Genomic DNA, 13,266 nt, shown 5'->3' with positions numbered 1-13,266 from the left:
CTAGTTTCTCTTACTGATGGGAACATCTTCTTAATGTCTGCAACACGAGAATAAAATCTTAAAAAGCATATGAGAGTATGTATAAAAGAGGATAACCAACAATCAAGGAAAGGAGGGCTTATCTTGTACTTCACTACTTTGAATGATTGAAACTATAGCCACTTCAAACCTCTCTTCACAAAATCCCAAACTGCCAGAAAATTCAGTCTATATTTTCATGATTGAAGTCTACATCTTCCTGCCATCATAAACTTTACAGATTTGCAGGAATATACAGGAATGAGTTAAGACTTCTGTGAGATAAAGTAATCTTTACTTCTTAGAATAATATCCACTTCAATATACCAAACATTGGATTCACTTTATCTAGAATGATATCCTAATATTTGTCCCAGTTATTATACTTGCAGGAATTTCTGATTTATTATTTTTATAAATTGCTTTTTGAAATAGATACAATTCAGAGGTGACTGATTAGACTGGTTCCCCTCGAGGTTTAGATGCTTGAATTGACTCTTATCTCAGTGAAGAGCCTGAGGTATTGTAAAGTTGCCTAAGAACTCTTGAGGGAAATGTTTGACATTTGTGATTAATGATGGCAAATGGTGACAACACCTTATGCTTGGATCTGGTGCTATTGTGATGCTATTCAGTATCAATACACATTAAATAATTCAGCTCGGATCTTAGAAGCTCCATATTAGAGTAATGCTTAAAATATCCAATGAAGCAGTCATAGCTAGCACTCTAAGAATCACCATGATCCATAATTTCTCATCACAGGTCCATCTCTCTCTCTTTAGACTATTCTTCATATTGTGATAAATCTTTTGTGACATATTAAAGATGCATGTAATTCTAACTATTTCCACCACCAGTGCACGTAATTTCTGCTCCCCAGGCTTTGGATTTTGAATGCAAATTCCTTTCCTTCAGCCACAGGTAGCTGTTTCTTATTACAGCTGCAGCATTTTCCCTATCTTCCACTTCCAGGGTCTTATGGTTAATCAATGCTTACAGTTTCAGCAGGTAAAATTCTTTCTGAATCAATTCTTATGTCTGAATGGGTGTCTTTAGGCTGGACTTAGAGCATCAGAGTTATCAGACTGGAAAGTGACAATGGTTACCTGTCTGTTGCCATGTTATTATCATCATGTTACCTTGCTATTACTTGACTGCAGCAAGCTTAGATTCCTGCCAACAACACTGAGATGGTGTAAAGTGTAGTCTGAAGCCAAGCCCTGTACACCTAGAGTTATCAATGTTGTGCTCCAAGATCATGTGCCATCTCCTCCACTGAAAGTCAACAACCTTGTTTCAGCCAAGTTGCAAATATCTGGTTTTACTGTTAGGGAGTAGAATAAGCAAATGCACAAAAACAGATGATCACTAAGGACACACAGAAAGATGAATAGTTTACCCATGCATGCATTATAACATAATTTGTTTTATAATTTTGGATTGGGAAGTGAACTTCATGCTTGTTTTATTCTTGCATTGTGCTCGAAAGGACAATGTGATTGTCAGTAACAGATAAAAATGAAGGAATGTAGGGCTACAATAAATGAAAAGTTGATGTTAAGGTTGCTAATGACACGTCTGAATTAGTTTATGTACAGCAAAGGGTTGCAGCTTCCATCTTCAACATGTTTATCCTTCACTATGCCTTGTCATTCTCTGCTCCTCAGTTTCTCTCCTGACTGATACTGACTCAAACCTTTCCCATCTGATGACAATACTTTAACATATTGATCTGAATATGACAGTGCTCTTCCTGATTGGTCTAAGCAGTTGAACCATTACTCCTGGACTAGAAGAATCTGCTGTATCAGATTCTGTGGCACCATGGTTTTCATTGCCAGTGCATTCTGCACAAATGTGTGAGCTGAAAACCATGAACCATGTTACTGGTAAGTAGTCCTGCCACCATTAAGCATCCTTTCATTTGCAATGGGGCCTGAAATGAAGGGAGCACAGAGGACTGTTGCAGAACGAAATTATGGCTGCTGCAGGATGCTAGGCATTAACTTGTGTGAATTGTTCCCTATTCTCTTTTATCAGCTGGATATTCATGGAATGGAATCCTTTCTGTTTCCAATGCATTGCAAAGTTGATACAAAGCATCTGCAAAGCAATGTGGCATTCAAACAATGGCAATCTGCACCATGGAGAAGCTTTCAATCCCTTAATCTTTTTCCATCTGCTTGTCTCTGGTAAGAATTAATGCAATGTGATTATCAGCCTTTGAGCAGCTGGCCTCAGTGATCCCTTTTGTCCAACACGGCACTGTTTTGTGATATACCTTTAAGAGGTGTTTTGTAAACTGTTGTCCATCACTGCCAACCAGCAGACAGGAAGTGATGTACAATCCCATTTATTCTTTAGACAAAACAAAACAACAGCCGTGCAGATTGGATGTGTTCTACATAGCCTCCTAGTTCCTATTGTATATATATCAAATTATCTTCAAATAACAAGCCGACATTATTGTTCCACCAATCCCTGCTATATAATCGGTATGTTTAGGCTAATCAGAAGAATGCAACAGAGTGCAAACTGCAAGATGCTACTTCAATCTCTTGGGAGCACAATACATATTATTTACAGCCATAGTCAGCTTCACAATCACTGGAAATGTGGTTTTTGTCCTGTTTGAGATATGTAACATGACTGAGGCAGGTAGCATATCCCATGATGAGCTTGTAATGACTATTGACCCAGAGCAGTTCAGTAAGAGTTTTTTTTTAAATGTTTGGAATCTTGGAAAATACTTGAAAGACATTTTAATCAAATGTACAGTGATTAAATCTAATTTTCCTGGGTAGTGTAAAATCCTAATTCAATTGACCTGAAGATACTTGACACAGAAGCAGAACTAAGAAGAAGGAAGTTAAGGTAAGGCTGCTATGTAAACAGAGACAAAGAAGCTGCAACAAAGGAAGAGCAGTGATGACAAGTTTATAAGAAGATGGGTGTGTGACACGGTTAAAAAGAACAAACAGCTCCAGATAATGATGGGGTAGTGATTGTAAATTGGACATTTCCATTGCTATGTCAGTTTTGGCAAAACTAATCAGTTGATTTAATGAGGTCTCCATTAAAGGTGCCAGATAAAGGGGTTTCTGGGATATGTATGCCATCAAAACTGTCATAAACCTAGTGCAGGAATGTCCTGTAGGAATGTACCATTTGGGTGTTGAATGTTTCTGAGGAACTCACAAGTGAAGCTACTGTAGCAGATGATTTGAGAGCTAAATCTCTGAGTGAGAAAATTTAGAGATGTGACATACCAAAGAATGAGATTGCATGTAGTACCACATTTATGTGTGATGCAAATGATTATAATCTCATGAGATTAGATTAAATTCCCTACAGTATGGAAGCTGGCCCTTCCGTCCAACAAGTCCTCACCGACCCTCTGAAGAGTCATGTTCCCAGACGATTATTTACTCCTGACTAATGCACCTCACACTATGGGCAATTTTGCATAGCCAATTCACCTGAACTGCACATCTTTGGAATGTGGGAGGAAACCCACGCAGACACAGGGAGAATATGCAAACTCCACACAGACAATTACTCAAGGCGGAAATCGAACCTGGGTCCCTGATGCTGTTAGGCAGCAGTACTTACTAACCACTGAGCCACTGTGCCACCCTGTTATTCCACATGAAATTTATCATTTGTAATTTGCCTGTTAACTCATGTATAATTAAAGTTGATGCTTATTTGTGCTGAAGTAAAAACCAGAAATGTATAATCTTGTCAGTAAATTCGCCATTTTGGGGTTATTTAGTAATTTGGTTATTTTGGTTTATGATTCCCCACAGAGATTGTAAGATGCTCCTTCATGAAACATTGTTGTCTCAAATATCTTTTATCACTGAGGTGCGGATATGACAATTATGACAATTACTAACTGAAAAGCCTGGGAAAACATGGCCTCAAGCTGAGGGCACTTCTTTCTTCCCTTATTTCCTGTTCTACAACCTCATTCTGTTGTGCTCTGATCATTATCCCTGTAATGCTCAATCCAAGATGAAGGCTGACATGTCCACACAAATCTGGAAACATCTTGTTTGCTTTTTCAAGATGGCGGGGGGGGGGCATCTCCTGATTTTGTAGGCCCAATGTCTGGACTCTAGAATGCTGGCGGGATGTTGGCTGCAGTGGTGGTGGAGTGGAGACTCTTAGCTGCTGTAGGCCTGGAGTGGAGACCTTGCAGAATTCCTGGAGCCATGTTTGGGACCCTGGCTGATGAAGATAAACTCTATTTAAATAGATTAGATTAGATTACATTAGATTAGATTAGATTACATTACAGTGTGGAAACAGGCCCTTCGGCCCAACAAGTCCACACCGACCCGCCGAAGCGCAACCCACCCTTACCCCTACATTTACCCCTTACCTAACACTACGGGCAATTTAGCATGGCCAATTCACCTGACCTGCACATCTTTGGACTGTGGGAGGAAACCGGAGCACCCGGAGGAAACCCACGCAGGCACGGGGAGAACGTGCAAACTCCAAAAGTACTTTCTTTTATTCTTGTTGTACCTCAAAGTGGCATCAGATTGTGGTGACAGAACAGTTTTTACTGTCTCTCCCTAGTTATATATGACAATGAATCATTCATCATTCATTGCTTGTGAGGAAGCCTTGAAATGAACAAAATTTACTGCTACACCAGTCTTTGGTTTATCCATTCAGAAGATGTGACCATGCCTGATAAGCCTAGTATTTGTTGCCTGTCTTTAGTTACAATTGAGAACATAATGGTGAGCCACTGTCCAAGCCATCCAGTCCATGTTGTGAAGGTGCTCTCTCAGTATTCTTCGGAAGAGAAGCCGAGGAGATTGATTCAGTTACAATAAAAGAACTGTGACACATTTTAAAGTTTGCCTTGTCAGTGTCTTTCAGAGGGGGGTTGCTGGTGCTGTTCCACATTCTTGCTGCCTATGTCTGTCTTTTTTGTTTCACTCATGAGATGCAGGTTGGACCACTGGCTGGGCCAGCTTTTATTGAGTATGCTTTGTCGGTGTACTGCCTTCTTGAACTGCTGCAGTCTATGTGCTGTAGGTACATGCTGTTCGAGAGTTAGTTGGAGGGGGGATTACAAAATTTCAATGCAGCAACAGTGAAGGAACAGAGATATATTTCCAGGTCAGGTTGGGGAGTGGCTCGGAAATCTCACAGCTGGTGGCATTCCCAGTATTTGTCATCCATGTCATTCTGGATGATAGTGGTCATGGGTAGGAAGGTGCTGGCTAAGGATCTTTGGTGAATTTCTGCAGTGGATCTTATAGCTGGTACTGCTGCTACTGATTGTCGGTGTTTGACAGAGTGAATATTTGTGGATGTGGTGTCAATCAAGTGGATTGTTTTGTTTTGGTTCTTGTCAAGCTTCTTGAGTGTTGTTGGTGATGCACTCATTCAGACAACTGGGGAATATTCCATCACAGTTCTGATTTACGGCTCATAGGTGGTGGACAGGTTTAGAGGAGTCAGGAGCTGAGATCCTAGCTTCTGACTTTCTCTTGTCGCACAATATTTACTTGGCTAGCCCAGTTCAGTTTCTGATCTTTGCATTAAAGGTTTTGGTGGAGGTGATGAAGGAGCTGTCGCAAATGGTGGCTGTGCATTGGCTAGATGGTACACACTGTGCAGGATGGAAAAAATGCCCAAGAAGTTGACTACTTTATTAAGTATGGTGTTAAGCTTCATGAGTATTATTAGAGCAGAATTTATCCAAGTAAGGTGAGAATATTCTACTGTGTTCCTGACTTGCATTGAAAGGCAGAACAAGCGGGAGACCGAATGGTTTACTCTAGTTCCTGTGTTCCTACATTTCCTATGACTTCTGCCTTGAAAATGGTGGCCTGGTCTTGGCAAGTCAGGAGATGAATTACATGTCTTTCTTGTGCCAAACATGATCAATTGCTGCCTCAGTATCAAGGGCAGTCAGTTCTATCTCATCCAGTGTCTATTTGGATCTGTGCAGTAATTGGATCTTGAGTAGAGTAGTCCTGACAGAACCCAAAATGAGCATCAGTCAGTAAGTTACTGCCATTTAGATATTACTAGATAACACTGTTGACATCTTCTATCACTTTGCGGAGAATTAGAAGTTGGTTGATGGATTTGTGTACAGTAAATTACTGCACAGAAGGACACCGTATGGCCCATTGAGACTACGTCGACAGTGCATCAAATAATCCAGTTAACCCCATTCTGCTGATCAATTCTTGCACCTTTGTTTAGGTGTGCAGTCAACCCCCATAATGAGCAGGCTCTAGGTCATTACCATTTGCTGCACAAACTAATTTTGTCCTTACATCTCCCTGCAAAGTTTGCCCGAAAATTAAACTGGCTAGATTGGGTATGTCCTGATTTTGTGGACACAATATTTACAGTGGCAACTTGATGCTAGTATTGCAGCTATGCTGGAACAACATGTCGAAAGGTGATGTTTACTGAAGGGATTGAATCAGTTTCATTTGGTTAGGGGATTAATATTCGTTGATATTGCAAAAGCAAACGGGAATCACAGATGTGCAAAGGGCAGGCTAGGAGTGTGGGAGTGAGATAATGTTGTTTTTGGTAGAAATGAAGACAATGTCTTTGAAAACTGTGGGAAAATAATAGAGTATGCAATATGCATGTTTTAATGGTTGGTATAAAGTTTGGAGATGTTGTAACCCACCAGACCTAGTTTTATCCTTCACAGTGATAGGACTGACTTTTCCAATATGAAAATGAAACTAAACGATTCTTAGCCTGATTTCCAGAGACCTCTTATCAATTTGATGAGATGTCTTATAATTTATAATTTATTGAATTATGTGATGACACTTTCCACCATGATCAGCTATGTGAGGTTATTCGAGGTTATAGCATGGAGCTCCAAAATGGCAGTGCTAATATAACAGCAGCATTGCATGTTTAACACCATCATGAACTGCTTGTTCTGCAAGATCACAGTGGATATTAATTGGGTTTGTACCAACCCCTGTGATAATACAATGTCCAGTATATTTTGCATCAGAAGTGTGCACGTGATCTCAGATGTTATTTAGATCCTTGAGGAGTACCATTTGTAATATCTCCAGAGTTGAGGGCTTTAAACCTTATATGGACTAAAAGTGCAAAAAGAACCAAAAGTGAGGAAATTGATTTTTATTTTAAAAATTAGAATTATAGAATTGCACAGTGAATTGCTTTTCCCCAAAGCCTGCAATATTTTCTTTCCTCAAGTATTTATACGATGTTTTTTTGAAAGTTACTGTTAAATGTAGTTCCATCACGCTTTCAGGCATTCTGGATCATCTTAACTGACTGCATTAAAATGTCGTGTTTGTCTCATTCTGTCTTTTTTTGCCAAATTCCTTAAATCTGTGGCAAATGAAAAAGGCAAACATTTCATTAGATTGGAATAATTCAGTCATGTAATTTATCTCAACAATGAATTCACATCACCTGCTGCTAAAACTGGGTTCCATGAGTTATATTTAGCTAATATTGGAAATATCTGAACTTTATTTGAATCAATGGTGCGGATGTATGAAATAAATACTGTGGCAAAAAAGTAGGGAAGATTGGCATAAAAAGTGACCTTGACAGGCACAGATAAGAATAACGAGTGGCTCGTTGTTTCTCTTTATCCCTTCTATACAAGCACAGCATATCAGTTCCTGGACAGGAAATGAAACAGGATCTGTAACTGCATCAGAACAACTAAAGTAACCTTAACTGATAAAATCAATCCACAGACTGTGTGCATTCACTCCAGCAGAAATATGTTCACATCTTCTGCAGACAGTGATTAATCTGTGTGTATGTGTGTGCGCGGTCTGTCATTTATGTTGTTTTTGTCTAATAATATATCCAAACTAAAACATGTAAAAATATCTTCCTCTGAGCAAGCCATTTCAGAAAAAAAAACAGCTTCTTTTTTCCCACATAACATGAGGTCCATTTCTATCATAAATTCTGGTAGAAAGATGGCTGCTTATAGTTGAGACTAAACAGCAGTGTTCAAAACAATTATTATTCCACCTAAAATGCTTTTACTGCAAAGATCTATGAAAAAAAATCTTATCCGAAATGAGATCAGAAACTTCTGTAAATACTCAGCACTGCTGGTCATGCTGTCACTGAAAGAAAGGAAGTTAGATTTTCGTGTCTTTAAAGTCAGAACTGGAAAGTGTTTCAGATGTAACAAATTTGAAACAACCACAGAAGCATACAAAGGGAATAAAGACAAATGGGAAGAGCTGTGGCAGGTGAGAAGGCAGAAGAGGTTTCATGACAAAAGCAATGTGCAAGGCCAATAGCTTCCATTTAAAGATAAAAAAAAACACCAGAAAAGAAAAGAAACACAAAGGCAGGCATATGGCAAGATCTGTATCTGGTCATCTCAATATTAAATCTGGAAATGATCTAATTAAAGACGAGGTACTTATTGTGTAAATGGACTCGGACCCTACAGAAACCTTACAATGATGTCACAGAGTTGAATGTCATTGGGTATAAATGACACAGTATGGATTGGGTTAGAACACTCTGGAAGAACTCTACTGCATTAGAACTGCCTCCTCTCTGACAAGAATACCTGAAAGAAATAGATTACACCTGGCCTAATATCAGTTTAAATCAGACCCTAGTGAATCTATGACGTACTAATGTACAATGAGTTATGATACTTTGAAATCTAAGCCTGAAGACAGTGCTTGACTTTGCCTTTTCCTTGTCCAAAAAGATCTGCAAAGAAACCAAACTCATCATGTGGCCTCAAACCACACAATAAAAGAGTGCTGTTTATCAAACTTACTTTGAGCCTCATTGGAACAGCTTAGGATTCTGAGAACGGCAAGTCAATTAGTCAACACTTAATCTTAATATATGTGTCGCTGTGTCTCGTGAACCTTTTGGAATGTTGTCATGGTAAATTTGCAAATTTCACCAGAATCTGAACTATATCTTCGCTACAATGATTGGGTTCCAAATTGCCCTAAAGACTAATTGAAGGTTCCAATCAGACATTGTGAGCAACCATATCAGTATGATGCCACAAAACAGTCATTTTCATAAAATAGAATAATGGTCAATCGAGGAATATTTGTTTTTGCATCATGTTATTAGTCCTTAATCTGCTCCGATCTTTAAACTGGGCTAAAACTAATATCTTTCCTCATTTGTTCAGCTGATTTGAATCTAACCTTAATTTTGACAGGGAAATGTGACACAAGGAGAACAGGCACATGGGATCACCATCACTTGCAAGTTCCCCTCTAAGTCACCACCATCATGATTTGGAACTGTAAAAACATTCCTTCGTTATCCCTGAGCCAAATCTTGGAAATATCTTCTGAGTAGAATCATGAGCATAGACCAGTAAAGTTCAAGAAGGTCACTCACCACTACTGTCTTAAAGACATTCAGGGATAATTAGGCAATAAATTTGGGCTTTCCCAAAATGCTCATAATTCAAGAAGGATTGCAAATAAGTCAAGGACAGTCCTGAATACTCAGCAAAATTGGTCGAAGAAAAGGTTATGCCCCTTCTTACATTTCAACTGTACAGGTTTCATTGCTAATTTTAGATACGATTTTTGGCCACTCTTCATTCAGAAGAAATATCAAAATTTCATCACTCAAATAGGAAACAGCTTTTTCTCATGAGTAATTTGCAAAGAGGTTCTAGCATTTAAGAAACAAGCATTTACCCATTAAACCTCCAGCAATTATACACATTTGACACTGTCATTCGTTCTTTCCAGTTGCGCAATTCCTGAGTGAGGTAAGCAATCATTACTGTACATCTTCAAGAAGAGAATATTATGCTTTAGTTTTTTGCCAAATCAAAAGTAATTTGATTTGTAAGCCCAGTACTTTGAAGCACCAAACGAAAAGCAATTCCTGAACTACCCTTTGATTTTACGCATAGGTCCTCCATGATAGATACATTAGCAATTAGTGACAGTGATTTTGTGCACCCAGTTGAAGAACTTTTTATTCCTGAAGACCTCCAAGTCAGATAGGAAAATTCTAAAATCTTTCACGAGTTGATCTCCATGCTGTAAATATTCATTTTTAGAGTTGAGAAAATCCATTTTTTCACAGGCAGAATCAATTCCAAAATCCCAAATCAATGCTTTAGATATTTTGTTTGCTAAGTAGTCAATGGAACAGCACAGGTGACAGATATGTGTTGAGACCCTGCAGGATTTCAGACACAACTGATTCTGTATGAATTGCATGGAAAATTGAAGCTTCCAGTGGGCTGTGTCTGGAACCTCAAAAAAGAAGTTGGAGAATTCTGTCTTCATTAAGTTCAAAGTTACCCAGGAAAAGTCAGAACCTTTAAAACTTAGTCTAACTCCTGTGTTATTATTAAACTGACCTCTCGACTTCCTTTCTAGAATTCTAACTGGGAACTGTCAATCTCACTTCCTAGTGACCTGAACCTCTGGGATCCAATTCCATCTCCTACAGCCAGCCCCGACAACCCCTTAACTGTTACCCCAGCCAAACCCCTGACACCATCCCTCGTCATCTCCAGAACACCCCAACGCACACATAGACACACTCTCTAACATACACACAGAAACACACACACCCAACACATACCCAACACACACTCCAACTCACAAACACAAAGACCCCCAAAATTCCTCACAACACATATATCCCCAAAACACACACACACACACCTTCACTAACCTTCCATAAGAATTCCATCACTTAACTACCTGGTGCCCTACCCATCTTGCACCTCACATCCCTTGCACTTCACCCACATGGAACTTACTTTAGAACCCAACAACTTACTGTATGGCAACCTATTTACCTGGCTCTTTAACCAGTTTTCTCACTATCCCCATATTTACTGTATGCACTTACCCTATCACAGCAGTTCTAAAAGTCTCTCGTTGTACTGACAAACATTCCCAATCTTAGAACATCACTTGCTTACTACTACAAAAGAGGGCTTGGCTTGTCATCCCCACCATCCTGCATTTTGGGGAGAACTGTGGTGATTTCATCTATATTCTGCATGTCTGAAGGAACTGAGAGTGGAATTCCTGGCTAGAGCTGGTTGAGCTCAGTGCTAATATAAAAAAAAACCTGAGCAATGTGGCAATCTGACAGTAATTGTCGCTTATCTTAATATCTGGGCCAATACATTTAAATCACATGTATATTTCATTTAGTTCTTCGGCTTTTATATGAAAATTTGTTCACATTTTGCATTATTTGGTAAAAATGCTCCCTCTTTTTGGCTAACAAGTAGGATAGATTGGATTTGGAGCCGAAAATGTGCCGCCGGAAAAACGCAGCAGACCAGGCAGCATCCAAGGAGCAGGAGAATTGATGCCTCGGGCATGAGCCCTACCTCAGGAATAATTCCTCAGGATTCCTGAGGAAGGGCTCATGCTCGAGGCATCGATTCTCCTGCTCCTTGGATGCTGCCTGGCCTGTTGCGCTTTTCCGGCGGCACATTTTCGGCTCTGATCTCCAGCATCTGCAGTCCTCACTTCCTCCTAGATTGGATTTGGAAACATGTTATACAGTGCAGTTGTACTGACTGTATATAACTTCCACAATTATGAACACATTCCATACAGTTTAATCATTCATATAAAATAATGTATTTGACAGTAATTTCTATTGAAAAAAATTCAAAAAATCTATATGTAGTAAAATCTTTGAGAAACAAAGCAAACCAGCTTGATATAATAGCTGGAAATTTAAGCCTATCCCCAGAGCAGAGACAAACCTGGTGAAGAATAAGCAGAAAGATAAAGTACTCAGCACACAGATTTTCTTCATTTCGCTTTTGGTCCTTGTTAACAACAAAGTTTGACAAGTGTAATCCATTTCAAAGATAATTGGGATAATTTAATCTGAGCTGTTTTTGATATTTGTGCATGTTGGCAATTTATCTTCTCACTGCATTTAAAAATGTGTTAAATCAAATTGTATCTAATTTTGAGTCGCTTGAAAGCTCTGGGCTATCCTTATGCAGAAATCTAGCAAGAAAAGTGGAAACATTGCCAAAATCTAAAAAAGTCATGCAGACTGAAAATGAATGCTTTTAAATGCTCAATGTATTTTTCAGTTTGAAAAAGATGCTGTTTATTTGGAATACAGTAATATTCTTTACAGAGTTAGTAAAATAGGGAACTAACTGGGATCAAAACATACAAAATTTGTCAGCTTAATTCGGGCCCATTTCATCATTTTAACCAAGAGCAGTTTTGAAGATTTCTACACAGTAAGCTTATCAATGTCCACTTCCTAAATTTAAACCAAGTAACTGTTAAAACAATGGAACTCTCATTAACTTCTCTTCATTGCTCTCACATTGAATATTATGTTAAATTGCTACTCATTAAAAACAAGTCCAGTCCATCAACAGATAACATGAGATCATTCATGAGATAAAGCAGTTAGTTTAATCATTTTAATTAATCAACATTATATGAAAAGCTTTTTCATCATTGTTGAACTAGACTTATTGGTTGGGCAAGCACATGTCATAGTTGAATTCTTGATATAAAGAAAAGTTTCAAGATTGGATTAGATTAGATTCCCTACAGTATGAAAACAGGCCATTTGGCCCAACAAGTCCACACCAACTCTCGGAAGGGTAACTCATCCAGACCCATTTCCCTCTGACTCATGCACCTAACATTATGGGCAATTTAGCATGGTCAATTCACCTAACCTTTGGAGTGTGGGAGGAAACCGGAGGAAACTCACACAGACACGGGGAGAATGTGCAAACTCCACACAGACAATCTCTCAAGGGTGGAATTGAACCCGATGCGCTGGTGCTGTGAGGCAGCAGTGCTAACCACTGTGCCACCATGCCGCCCATAAAATCAAAACAAATGCATGTTTCGTTATGGACAAAAAATGTAGAGTAGGCCATTCACCCCCTTAAGACAAAAGACAAAACGTGATGGGAAAATTCAGCCGGTCTGTCAGCATTTGTGGAGAGAGAAAAAGAGTTAGTTTTTTGAGTTAAATGACCATGCTTTGGAAGCCTTTGAGATTGTACCACCACTCAATTAAATCATGTTTGATTTGTAATTTAATTCAATCTGTCTGCAGTGATTGCATCACTCTTAATATTCTTGGGTAATGAAAATATATTGCAGACCCGAAGCATTGAATGGACCTGCCATGGGGTAGAGAGTTAAATGTTTCCACCAACCCTGTTTATAAAGAAGTGCTTTCTGACAGCACTCTTGAGTAGCC

This window comes from Chiloscyllium punctatum, chromosome 1, assembly GCF_047496795.1.
Source record: "Chiloscyllium punctatum isolate Juve2018m chromosome 1, sChiPun1.3, whole genome shotgun sequence".
Classification (NCBI taxonomy): Eukaryota; Metazoa; Chordata; class Chondrichthyes; order Orectolobiformes; family Hemiscylliidae; genus Chiloscyllium; species Chiloscyllium punctatum.
The sequence above is the reverse complement of the archived record's forward strand: the minus strand, read 5'-3'. Positions refer to the sequence as shown.